The sequence below is a fragment of the Pyxicephalus adspersus genome, chromosome 2 (assembly GCF_032062135.1).
Source record: "Pyxicephalus adspersus chromosome 2, UCB_Pads_2.0, whole genome shotgun sequence".
Classification (NCBI taxonomy): Eukaryota; Metazoa; Chordata; class Amphibia; order Anura; family Pyxicephalidae; genus Pyxicephalus; species Pyxicephalus adspersus.
Genome location: NC_092859.1, coordinates 60581337 through 60595249, shown reverse-complemented (window position 1 = coordinate 60595249; position 13913 = coordinate 60581337). Strand labels below are relative to the sequence as shown.

The 13913-nt window shown below is 43.7% G+C and overlaps 2 pseudogenes; both read left to right on the top strand.

Annotated features, from left to right (window-relative positions):
* The first annotated feature begins 2029 nt into the window (after positions 1-2029).
* Positions 2030-3130, top strand: LOC140322418 (long-chain-fatty-acid--CoA ligase ACSBG2-like; annotated as a pseudogene).
* A 424-nt stretch (positions 3131-3554) lies between these two features.
* LOC140322025 (long-chain-fatty-acid--CoA ligase ACSBG2-like) lies at positions 3555-4559 on the top strand (annotated as a pseudogene).
* Positions 4560-13913: the final 9354 nt, after the last annotated feature.

Here is a 13913-nt window from a genome sequence, read left to right as displayed (position 1 = left end):
GTAGATGCACTTGCTTTTGAAACAACACCAACCTCCAGGAAATTTGGTTTAGTAGTAGCTAGTGGGTAACCTGGTGTACCATCAAAATTTTGAAGTTGGTACAAACAAGGGTTTAGGACATCTGAAGGATTCAAGATGGTAAGTTGTTAGGCTGATGAATATGAGAAGCAGCCTTAACACACATTTAAATGTGTATGCATAATGCATGCATACGCACACATTTAAATGTCTATGCTAGCATGCATTATGCATACACACATTTAGATGATGCATACACACACACACACATTTAAATGATGCATACACACACACACACACACACACACACACACATTTAAATGTGTATGTTTGCATGCTGTACAGGATCGCAGCGTTGGATCCTTGATGGAAGGTACATCTCCCCTACATATGGGCGCTGACCCTTTTAGTCTAGTGCAGGGGTCGGCAACCTGCGGCTCGTGAGCCACATGCGGCTCTTTAGATGTGAAGCTGCGGCTCTTTAATTCAGTCTGTCGGAAGCTATTCTATCTCTCAGCCTGGCTTTTCACAACACCCCTCCCCCGTGACACTCGAGAGCTTCCGAGGAACTGAAGACAGTGAGGACCCGTGTCACGGGGGAGGGGTGTCGTGTAAAGCCAGGCTGAGTGATAGAATAGCTTCCGACAGACTGAATTAAAGAGCTGCAGCTTCACAAAAAGCCAGGCTGAGAGATAGAATCGGTGCCTAAAGGTATCTATATTTCTACAATAAAATACAAAAGTGGGCAGTTTAGCAACAATACATGGAAAATCAAAATGTTTGTACCTGTTTCACCATTACAGAATTCTGAGGAAAATGAAATGTCATCTAATGTTATCTAAACTTTCTAAAACCATGCAAAGCCATCGCTCCCATGGAATTTGTTTGCTCAATTGTTTGTTATTGAAGTACAAGTTAGTGTTGTAAGTAAATGTTTACTTGTTTTAATTTTTTACTTAAATAGGTAATTATCTAATAATGCCATATATATATATTATCTAATTTGTTGTGAAAAACACTACTTTTATATGAATAAATAGATAATTTTTCTTATGAATAAATAGATTCGTTTTTTTTTTATCAAAAAACTTTATTTATGCGAGTACTATTTATTGTTGGCAAGAAAAAATTGTGCGGCTCTTTAAAAACTTTGAAATTTTGTAAATTGTAATTTTTGGCTCTTTCGACTCAAAAGGTTGCTGACCCCTGGTCTAGTGTGTCGGGAAAGGAGTTTGTCATTATTAATATGTTAGGCAACTATGTTGCTGTATTTTTTTCCTAGTTGTCACGAGACACGGACTCCGGACTGAAGGGGAAGGATTGACTCCGGACTGAAGTGGGCCTCTTCAGTCCATCTAAATACAAACCAGGATTTGCACCTGCCCAGCAGGAAGCTGGGAATCCCATAAGGGCTCAGGTGTGCAAAAGGGAAAGGGAGATAGAATTGCAGGAGGTGGCCTGCAAACAAGCTTGTGGGGAATCAAGCTATAAGTGGTGTTGCTGTTGATGCCGACTTGATTTAATTGATTATTGGACTGTGGATTGGACCCTCCTAAGAGATGTGTATTGGACTCATTCTTATGGTGGGGACATTCTAATGGACTATGGACAATTCCACCACTAGGCTGAAGTAAGTCATTTTCTCTATTGTTTATACCTCCCTGAGTTGCTAAAAATACCGTTTATGTAGTTATTTCAATAAAGACTTGTGTTTGTTACACCCTTTTGGTGGAAAGTGTGCTGGCTGCGGTCTGAGCTAATCCCAGGACATTAAAACTGGTGGAGGATGCGGGCAACAGCACTGCAGGAAAAGTTTTTCGCTTCCAAAACTGGCACTAGCCACTGTGCAGCTACAGAGGAGCGTGACCAGCCAGCAGAAAGCCACAGAGGGGCAGATGGTAGCGCTTAGGGAAGCAACAGCAGCCAACCTGCGGCCTTACAGGATTCCACAGAGGCACAATCAAGGATGTTGGCTGAGACTGTACAGTGGCTAACAGAGGGGCAAGAAACCATGGGGGTTGCCTCTAGCAACCAGGCCATGAAGGGAGCCAGCCATTTTCCCCAAAAGTTGACACCTACAGATGATGTTGAAACCTTTCTAGTAACGTTTGAGAGGACTGCTGAAAGGAAAGGGTGACCCCAAGATAAATGGGGTGGCCTCATTGCCCCTTTCCTGGCTGGGGAGCCACAGAAGTATTAGGACTGTACCCCAAGGGACTCCCAATTATTACCGGCTCAAAGCAGAGATCTTTGCCGGCTCAAAGCAGAGATCGCAGGTGTTTAAGTGGAGATACCGAATCGGTCTATCCCCCCGGTCCCAGATGCATGATCTTACACAGTTGACTACCAAGTGGCTGCAGCCTGAGGCACTGACCGGTCCCCAGATAGTGGAACGCCTTGTGGTAAACCAGTTTCTGCGGTTCCTGCCTTAGAAGTTACAGTGGTGGGTAAGCCATGGGGACCTGTGCTGTGCTGTTTCTGCTTTATCATTAGTCTCGGTAACATTGCAGTGTGATCCGGATGTGTCTACTGTGGTAATGAGTGCTGCTACTGAAATAGGGAAGAATACATGTGACACATTGGAGCATGATTTGTGTTTAAAAGACATACATATATCACCAGCACAAAGCTGTGCAGAAGAAAGTGAGGAGCCGTCAAAGCAAAACAAAGATGAATCGCGTGTGAATGATGCAAATCCTGAAGCGACATTTATGGTTTTCTCAAATATCTCTACGTCTGATTTGAAATTCTGGATTACACTTCTGGATGGTTGTGTGGACTATGGATGGAAGAGTCTAGTGTAGCCAGTCTGCCTCCAGTCACCATTCCCCAGTTGTTTGAAGATACTGTTGGGAAATATGGTGATTATGTTGCTCTTGAATATAAACAGGGAGACCAATGGAACAAACTGACTTACAAATAGTACTATGAACAGTGCAGGATGGCTGCCAAAGGGTTTCTTAAGTTAGGCCTGGAACGATTCCATGGAGTTGGCATCCTCGGGTTTAACTCTGCAGAGCGGTTCATTGCTGATATTGGAGCGATACTTGCTGGAGGGTTTGCTGTGGACATCCACACAACCAATTCTGTAGAAGTTTGTCAGTATAGTTAGGTCCATAAATATTTGGACAGAGACAACTTTTTTCTATTTTTGGTTCTGTACATTACCACAATTAATTTTAAATGAAAACTCAGATGCAGTTGAACTGCAGACTTTCAGCTTTAATTCAGTGTGTTGAACAAAACGATTGCATAAATAATGTGAGGAAAAATGTGATTTTGTTTTTAACACAATCACTTCATTTCAGGGGATAAAAAGTAATTGGACAAATTAAAAAACTAAAAATAAAATGTTCATTATAATACTTGGTCGAAAACCCCTTTGCTGGCAATGACAGCTTGTCGTCTTGAGCTCATGGACATCACCAGATGCTGGGTCTCTTCCTTTTTAATACTATGCCAGGCCTGCTACTGATTTCAGTTGCTGTTTGTTTGTGGGCCTTTCTGTCCGAAGTTTAGTCTTCAACAAATGAAATGTTTGGACCTAACCTATTCTTGTGGTGGAAAACCATAAACAACTGCAAAAAATTCTTCAGGTTCAGGATCAGCTGTCCCATTTAAAAGCAATTGTGCAATACAAGGATGAACTAAAAGAGAAGAGGCCAAACCTTTACACATGGGCTGAATAATGCAGCTTGGAAACGATGTCCCAGATGGTGAACCGGACCAAATTATCTCTTCACAGAATCCCAACCAATGCTGTACTTTGATTTATATCTCTGGAACTACTGAACAGCCAAAGGGGGTCATGCTGAGCCATGATAATATTACTTAGACGGCAGCAGCAGCTGGGAAGACTGTTCGGCTTAGAGAGGCCACTGACCAGCAGGAGATGGTAGTTAGCTATTTGCCACTTAGCCATATTACTGCACAGATGATTGATGTCTGGCTAACTATGAAGAGTGGTGGAGCCACATATTTTGCAGAGCCAGATGCTTTAATGGGGTCATTGAGAAATCACAGAGGGAGTGGTCCAGTCCCATCGTGTTGGTCCCGAAGCCCAACAGGACCCTGCAGTTTTGCAATGCCTTCTGGAAGTTAAATGAGATATCAAGGTTTGATGGGTATCCCATGCCCCGAGTGGATGAGTTAATGGAGAGATTAGGCCCTGCGCACTTTATCACCACTCTGGATTTGACCAAGGGGTATTGGCAAATACCCTTGACCAAATGAGGCCAGGTAGAAAAGTGCTTTCTCCACACCAGACGGTCACTTCCAGTATAAAAGGAGGCAGTTCAGCTTGCAGACTGCCCCTCCCACATTCCAATGAGTTATGGACAAGCTGTTACTGCCCTATCAAGCATATGCATCAGTCTATCTTTATGATATCGTAATTTTCAGCAGAGACTGGGAGACTCACCTGCTGAAGGTCCGGGCAGTACTGAATAGTCTGGAAAATGGAGGGTTCATTGTGAACCCCGAAAAATGTGATGTTGGGTTTGAGGAGGCAAAGCACCTATGATACATTGTAGGTAAGGGACTGGTGACACCTCAGGTGAACCAGAGGTGAAAGCAATTCAAAACTGGCCTCGTCTCCTCACCAAGAAACAGGTCCGAGCTTTTTTTTTTTTTTTTTTTAGGGATTGTCGGCTACTACTGACGATTCGTTACCAATTTTTCAACCATAGCAGCCCCCCTTCCTGATCTGACCAAAGGCCACAAGTCAGTAATGATTAAATAGAATGAGGATACAGAAAAAGCCTTCCTGGATCTAAAAACGGCACTGTGCCGACAGCCCGTTTTGGTTTCGCCAGATTTTTAACGAGAATTTGTGGTGTAAACTGATGCTTCAGACGTAGGATTGGGGGCTGTTCTGTCCTAGGTTATTGATGGGGAGAATCATCCCGTAGTTTTTCTAAGCAGGAAACTGACAGCGGCTGAAAAAAATTATGCGGTAGTAGAGCCGGAGTGCCTGGCAGTCAAGTGGTCACTGGACTCTTTCCGCTAATACCTGTTAGGGAAAAAAAATTCTGACCACGCTCCTCTAGCTTGGATAAGGAAAAATAAGGCAGCCAATGCACAGGTAACAAGGTGGTTTCTCCCTCCACAAGAGTTTACCTCTACAGTGGTACAGAGTACCAGAGTTTCCAGAATACATTGCCTCGGTGTTGTGCCGGGGGGGGGGGGGAATGTACAGGATCCAGGATCGCAGGGTTGGATCCTTGATGGAAGGTACATTTCCCCTATATATAGGCGCTGGCCCTTTTGGATTGCTGTGTCAGGAAAGGAGTCTGGGATTATTTTTATGTTAGGCAACTATGTTGCTGTATTTATTTCCTAGTTGTCACGGGACCCGAAGTCCGGACTGAAAGGGAAAGAATTGGGTGGGCTTCTTCAGTCCATTTAGGTACACACCAGGACTTGCACCTGCCCAGAAGGAAGGTGGGAATCCCATTAGGGCTTAGGTGTGCAAGAGGGAAGGGGATGTAAAATTGCAGGAAGTGGCCTGCAATTAAGCTTGTGGGGAATCAAGCTAGAAGTGGTGATGCCGAGTTGATTTCATTGATTTATGGGCTGGGGATTGGACCCCCACGAGAGACATGTATTGGACTCATCCTTATCGTGGGGACATCCTGATGGACTATGGAGAATTCCCCCACTAAGCTGAGGTCTTTTTCTCTACTTAGTCATTTTCTCTATTGTTTATAACCTCCCTGAGTTGCTGGAATGAAGTTGTTTTTTAGTTATTCCAATAAAGGCTTGTGTTTCTTACACTCTTTTGGTGGAAAGCGTGCTGGCTGTGGTCTTAGCTAATCCCAAGGCTTTACAATGCATTATGCACACACACACACACACACACACACACACACTTAAATGTGTATGCATAGACATACATGTATACATGGACATACATGTATGGTCAACAACTAAAACAAGAAAAGAAACACAAAAAAAATAAACAAAAGAAACGTACCCAAATAATGTAGCGCAGGAAATCAATGTGCGTTGCCTGTTCAGAATGCAGATATGAAACTTCCGGTTTCACTTCTGCTAGGTGGAAAACATGCGTTTGCTACACATTTGCACATACGCATAACGTTTCGGCAGTCGCATGTACTGAACATATGCATACGACCATATATATATATTTTTTTTTTATACTAAAACACATGTGCACCCTTACATTTTTAGAAAACAACATTATCACTAAAAATGGGCTTACACAAGCCTGCTCACAAGCAGGATCAGGCACTCTTAGAAAGGAACAGATGTTCTGTTGTTGCTCCACTTACATTTGCTCCTTAAATACTGGATTGTATGCATTATTTAGGTGTATACACAATTTTATTAGTACTAGTATTCAAAACTTACAGGGACAAATAGACTTTGCAACAAACATATTTTCTTGTTTTTCCAGCCTTTCAGGGTGTTTATGCAGGTTTGAATGCCATTTTAGATCTTGGCCCACTATATATTTACTTACTCACCTCAGCTTGGTAATGGAAGCACATAAAGGTGGATTCCTCCTTTAATCAAAACAATATCATTCATGAATGTTGCTTTAAGCCAACCCCATGAGAAATCTTAGGAAAAATAGGCAATCTTTTCAATTTGAAGCATGTTAAGCAGTTTGCCAAAAAAAACCCTCTTTGTCTATTTCTTCCTATAATTTCTCTTCTCCATGTATATGTACACATATATATATATAAATGCCTACATACATAGATGCATGTAGGTACATACATGAGTGCACATGAAGGGAATCAAACAATATACACCTAAAAAGAAAAACTTACCCGAATGAGGATCCTTCTCTGCAAAAGTGGTGCGTTTTTCAACTGATAGTTCACGTGCACATAGCGGGTCCGCATTGGCGCACAACAATGCGCAGCAGACTCCTGAGGTTTAGCACACAACGATGCGCATCAAACAACTAGGATTTAACAAGACAATTGTGCTGTTTTTAGCCTTTCAACAATTCATAGAAAACAACTGCATAAAAACAAGCACAATTGACTGGTTAAGTTGTAGGTCTGTGGGACCACCCAAGGTTAAAATATCCTGGGAGGTTGTAAAGGATATTACATAAAAACTGAAAAATGTTGTTTGTAATTTTTTGTTCTAACAAATTTATTCAAAAAAGAAACATTTCAAAAAGGTAACAGTAAAATATGGAGACCAAACAGACACCACTAAATTGACATGACGAAAGCAAACAATAAAACACAAACACATGTAAACCCACACTTCCATATCAAGCCAAAATAGTTCAAAAATGGCCCAAGAAATGTTGCCTTCACCTACTACCAAACCAATATGCAATTTGAATGCTTTAATGTTAGTCATTTATTAAATGTGTGTGTGTTTAGTGTAACTTTTAAACTTTTTTTTTTTTTTTTTTTTTTTTTACAGGTTATCCCACAATGACAGCATGATTGCCACAGCAGCTGACATTCATGACATGAGCACAGCTGTGATACTACTGGCCGTGTTGGATCCCCAGGCACTAGGGGTAAATGAGGACAATTCAGGCCATTCAGCTCTAGTGCTCCGTGATTGACTGAGCAAAGGGGATTCCTGATGATGCTTGAGCTGTCATCTGGGTTTTCCCTTGTTCATCCATTCAGCACTAGAGGTGAATGGGGTGACTTTTCTTTAGCGCCTGGGGATCCCACACTGTCAGTAGTCCCACATCTGTGCTCATTTTGTGTATTTTTACACATATTCTAACACAGAAAAGGAGTAAGGGGTTTAATGTATCCTTTATTAATTCCTCAGGGTGGGGTGGCAGAAATCTGGGAGTCTCCCTATTAAAGGGGGCTTCCAGGTTCCAAAGTCCTGCTAAAAACACTTGAAAAAACCCTTATTGTTTTCAATAGAAGCTTTCTAAAAAGCTTACAATCGCTTGTAAACATGCATAAAAACGCATAAAAACGTGGCAGAAATGTTTACATGCATTTTTAAGCATACATATACATATATATATATATATATATATATTTGCATTTTTTGACTATATTAATATGTATGTAAGGCCCAGGTCAATACCAGTATTCCCCAGACACCAATCCCCCAATCTATTGGTATCGCCGCAGTCTTCACCTATAGCAGCCCCCTCTCAGCCTCGGGAGACAGGTTGCATCTCCAAGCACTTGGTTGCCCCCAGGACTTGGTGGGTAAAGGATGGTGTCTGGAGATAGGCCGGCAGCCAACCCCAGAGCCCACTAATACAGAGTACAAAGCCCACAAATACTGAGTACAGAATGTCAGGAAATCCAAAAACAAGCCGAGGTCAAAACACAGGAAATCAGTCCACCAAGCGAAGTACAAAAAAAAAAGGCACAAGCAGAGGTCGGTCCATGCAGAGTTCAACAGATAGTCAGGAACAGGCACAGGTCAGTAACAGAAAACTCAAAAATCACTCCAATGCAGGTAAGCTCAGTAGACGCTATAACAGGCACAGAAGACTGAAAGCAAGGTGGCTATAAAGTCCCAGCAGCCAATGACAATACAGGACTAAGTCCGGAGCTGATCAGCCTCTAGAATCCCCTTCAGCTGTGCACAGCCTACCAATGGATGCTGGGGATGCCAAAAATCTATCCTGCATGGCTAAGGGGAAGCAGGGGCTGCTGCTATCTTAGTTCTCCTGGCTGTTGCAAATGACATCTCTGGACAGAACAAATAGTATTTTATATTGCGTTGGCACACATCACGGAGTCATCGGCCAGATGAGCAGTTCCTAACAAAGTATTTATATATTTTTCATAGATATCTAGACATGTATTCATAATAATTTTATATATTGTGAGGGGTTAAGTTCAGGATCGTCTTTACTGGGGTCAAAGGACACTTGTCTGATTCATCCAATTCTGATCACACACTGAGGTAAAGGTTTTAAGCTGACTTGTAGTCAGGTTTATTTAAAGGTTGCGGATAACATAACAAAAGTAGCAAAAAAAAACCTCGCCTGTCCGGCACTTACTATACATCCGCTGTTCCTGTCTATCAGCTGGAAGGCTTCTCCCTATCAGCTCCAAACAAAGCTTTCAGCAACCTTGCACTCAGGTCTGAGTTCATTCACACAGTCCAACTTCCTGTGTCCCCAGGCAGACAGAGACTGACTGAGTTCCTGGCTCTGTTATAACCCCACCCTTAGTGCTGCTTCATTAATTACCTCGCAGGTGAGTTTTCCACCTGCTACTTCACATAGGAGAGGAATCTTGGGCAAATATACCTCCCTTCTACCACCAATCCTGCATTGGTGTCACATATCCCCCCCCCCCTCTGCTCAGGCAAGTGGGACTGAGCAACTGAAACTAACAGACAGACACCCGTGACGTGATTTTCCTGGCCTGTGTTCCACTGTAAAATTGTAAGCCTGCAAGGCCACAAACCATCCTGTCACTCTGCTATTTTTCTCTCGGCTCAGGTTCATCCACTTCAGAGGGGCATGATCAGTGACTAACTGAAACTTCCGACCTAACAAGTAATATTTGAGTCATTCTAAAGCCCACTTGATGGCCAAACACTCCTTCTCTACCACTGCGTAGTTCCTCTCATGCTTATTTAGTTTCCGACTCAAGTAAAGCACGGGATGCTCCTCTCCATTCATATTCTGTGACAACACTGCCCCTATTCCTGAGTTAGAAGCATCTGTCTGTACCACAAATTCTTTTTTAAAGTCAGGGGTCATCAATACTGGTTGGGAACAAAGGGCCCGCTTTAGAGTCTGAAACGATTCCTCTGCTTCATCGTTCCATTTTATCATCCCTGACCCGCTTCCCTTGGTGAGATCAGTTAGGGGAACTGCTATAGTTGCAAAATTGGGTATGAAACGTCTAGAATAGCCAGTAATCCCCAGGAATGCCATCACTTGTTTCTTATTTACAGGCTGGGGCCAGTTCTGTATGGCTTCAATCTTGGCTCCTTGGGGCTTGACTACACCTCTCCCAATAATGTAACCCAAGTACTTGTCTTCTTCTAGACCAATGCTGCATTTCTTGGGGTTCGCAGTCAACCCTGCTCTCCTCAAATCATCAATCACTGCCTGTACTTTGAGTAGGTGTGTCTCCCAGTCCGCACTATGTATCACTATGTCATCAAGATAAGCAGAAGAGTACTGTCTATGTGGCCTCAAAACTCTGTCCATTAGCCGCTGAAGTGTTGCAGGAGCCCCATGCAGGCCAAAAGGCATAGTTACATACTGGAATAGGCCATCAGGTGTGGAAAATGCTGTCTTCTCTTTGGCAGCGTCCGTCAGGGGTATTTGCCAATACCCCTTTCTCAGGTCTAAGGTCGTAATGTAACGGGCTGTACCCAGTCGATCAATAAGCTTGTCCACCCGTGGCATAGGGTAGGCGTCAAACTTAGACACAGCATTCAACCTCCTAAAATCATTACAGAACCTTATGGTACCATCAGGCTTTGGAATTAATACAATAGGGCTTGACCATTCACTATGAGACTCCTAAATTACCCCCAACTTCAGCATCTCTTTCACTGCTTTTGAGACTGCCTCTCATCTGGCTTCAGGAATCCTATAGGGTTTGACATGGACCCTAATCCCAGGTTCAGTTATGATATCGTGTTTTATGAGTGGTGTCTGCCCTGCCTTTTCAGAAAAAAACCCTCTGTTCTGAGCGTCCAGCTGTCTGGCTTCCTTTTTTTGGACATCGGACAGAGCCTCAGCTATTCTGACATCAGGCATTGTTGCCCCAGCATTGATGGATGGAGCATGTGCTGCTGCCAGGACTGGCCGGTCTTTCCAAGGGTATAACAGATTTATATAGTAAATCTGTTCTAGCTTCCTTTTACCTGGTTGGTATACTTTATAGTTCACCCACTCTTTCAATAATTTCAAATGGGCCTTGTCATTTAGCCATAAATTTACTCTCCACGGTGGGGACGAGAAGAACTAGTACTCGACCTCCTGGCGCAAATGTTCAGATCTTGGCCCCCCTATCATAAATCATTTTCTGTACTCCTTGAGCCCGTTCCATATGTTCCTTAACAATTGGCATGACTGCTGAAATCCTGTCCTGCATCTGTGACACATGCTCTATTACACTTTTGTACGGTGTGGCTTGTGCTTCCCACGTTACTTTAGCCACATTTAACAAACCACGTGGATGCCTATGGTACACAAGCTCAAAAGGTGAAAACCCTGTGGATGACTGCGGTACTTCCCTTATGGCAAACAGCAGGTATGGGAGCAAAAAGTCCCAATTTTTCCCATCTTTATCTTTTGCGATGGTCTTTGATGAAGTATTGCGCAAAGGTATGGCCTCGGGGTAACGGGTAGCATAATCCATTATGACTAAATTATGCTGGTGACCCTGAGCTGATTTTATTAGGGGGCCAACCAAATCCATCCCGATGCGCTCAAAGGGTATTTCAATAATTGGCAAGGGCACCAAAGGGCTGCGGAAATGGGGCATAGGGGCTGTAATGTGACACTGAGGGCAGGATTCCCAATATGCTTTAATGTCTCCATGCATTCCAGGCCAGAAAAATCTTTCTAAAATTCTTTCAGTAGTTTTCTGGATCCCTAAATGGCCCCCCATAATGTGTCCATGTGCCAGATCCAGAACGGTTCTCCTGTAGGGCTTTGGAACCACTAACTGCTGTACCACCTCCTCTCCCTTCTTGTCTATTTGATACAACAAGTCATTCTCTAGAATGTAAGGAAAAGCAAGCCTAGAACCCGACTCCACAGGATTTCCATTTACCACTTTTATATTCTCTCTGGCTCACGTAAGGGTAAGGTCCTTCATTTGTTCACTTTGGAAGTCGTCTTTCCTAACGTCTAGGTCAGGCATACCCTGAAGTGTCACCCCTTCTGTCTCCGTCCCTGACGCAGACTCATCTAGGTCTCCGGCCATAACAGAGAATGGAAAAGGGATGGAGCTATCTGTCGATACCTCAACTACCTCCCCTAGTGGGGAATCCTTTAAGGGTTCTGGGCTTATATCTGATGCTGTCAATATCTGCGGTGCACCTCTTTTTGGTTCCAACTTGGACTCCCATAATTTCCAAAAATGTGGAAAATCTCTCCTAAGAATCACCTCCTGCATTAGTGCTGGGACTAATCCCACTTTATGAAGCACTGACCCATAGGGAGTTGTAATATAAGCAAGGGTTGTCTGGTATTCACAGGTTTCCCAAAACACAAGTCACCGTGAATGTGTCTGATTCACTGTCAGAGGGGCCTATAAGGCCTGCTTTCACCAGAGTTACTACACTCCCTGAGTCTAGCAGCGCAGTCACACTTTGATCATTCACTTTTAACTCACACAAATGTTTTTCCGGGCTGTCTGAACCTGCTGCAGTACATACCACTTGTGCAAACATAGACATGCGGTTTTTCATAAAGGTAACATCACATTGCATTGGTTCAGTAGTTATAGGACAGTTCACTGCAATGTGTCCGAACTCCTTACACCGAAAACATCCTATATGTCCTTTGTTTACTCCAAAATTATACACCTTGGGCTCTCCTGATCCCACAGTCTCAGTATCTTCGTCATTTAAAGTCTTAACATTTCTCCCAGCTCCCTTACGCCCCATAACAGTCTTACCAGGAACTCGCGGAATCTGTGGGGTTGAGGGCTGAGAGTTATTTAGAAGATCCTCAGCCACAGAGTATCGCTCCACCAGATCCACCAGCTGGTCTGCTGTCTTGGGGTCCCCATGACTCACCCACTTCCTTAGAGCTGGGGGTAACGATCTCAGGAACTTGTCGAGGACCACCCACTGCACCACGTCGGGGGCTAATAACATCTCTGGTTGTAGCCACTTCCGAGTCAAATGCATGAGATTGAACATCTGCGAACGTGGGGGCTTATCCATTTTATATGTCCACTGATGTACTCTCTGGGCTCTGACTGCTAGGTTAACACCTAGCCGAGCCAGGATCTCAGACTTCAGTTTATCAAAGTCCTGGGCAGCCTCAGGTTCCAGGTCAACATAGGCTTTTTGCGCCTCACCTTCAAGAAATGGGGCGAGCAGTCCTGCTCACCGTGCCTTTGGCCAAGCCTCTCGCACTGCTGTCCTCTCAAAGGTGACCAGGTAAACTTCCACATCATCTTCTGCTGTCATCTTTTGCAAAAAGTGACCCACATGGATAGTTGTCTGCTCTTATCCTGGCTGTATTACTGGAAGACTTGCCACATGCTGCACCACTTCCTGCAAGACTTGATGGTCTCTACTCGTGGCCTCTCTCAGGGTGGCCAGCTGTGCAGACAGCAAGCGGTTGGCCTCTTGCAGGGTTGCATTTGTGCAGGGTTGCCTCCTGCTGGGCTGCCGTAGACTGTATCAGGGCCTTTACCACTTCATCCATTTTCAGACTTTATTGCGCTGCCCGCATCCTCCACCACTTGCGCATCCTCCACCACAAATATACCTCCCTTCTACCACCAATCCTGCATTGGTGTCACAATATATATATATATATATATATATATATATATATATTGAGAGAGAGAGCGAGAGAGAGAGAGAGAGAGAGATACACACACTGTATCTATAACAGCAAACAAGAACGTGTGTGTGTGTTTGTGACTTTTGTGTGATGATCTAGTCGGCTGGCAAAAGCGAGGTCTCGCCTGCCCCAATTCACAAGTATTTAACACCAGGCAAATCCTCAGGTCAGGCATCGTAAGCGCTTAGGTAGGCGCCTATGTAACCAATCATTTCAGTTGATAACTGCTGAAAGAATATGCCAGCATATTCTTGATGGCTGAAATTTGGTTGATAAATAGGATTTGCTGTCCGATTCCGGAATGAGTTTACGCACGCAAAAGCAAGCTTCCAATTTTGCTTGATGAATCAGGTTTTACATGAGGGGCCCAAGACTTATCTTGATCACCAAGTTTAACTTTGAAATATTCCAAATA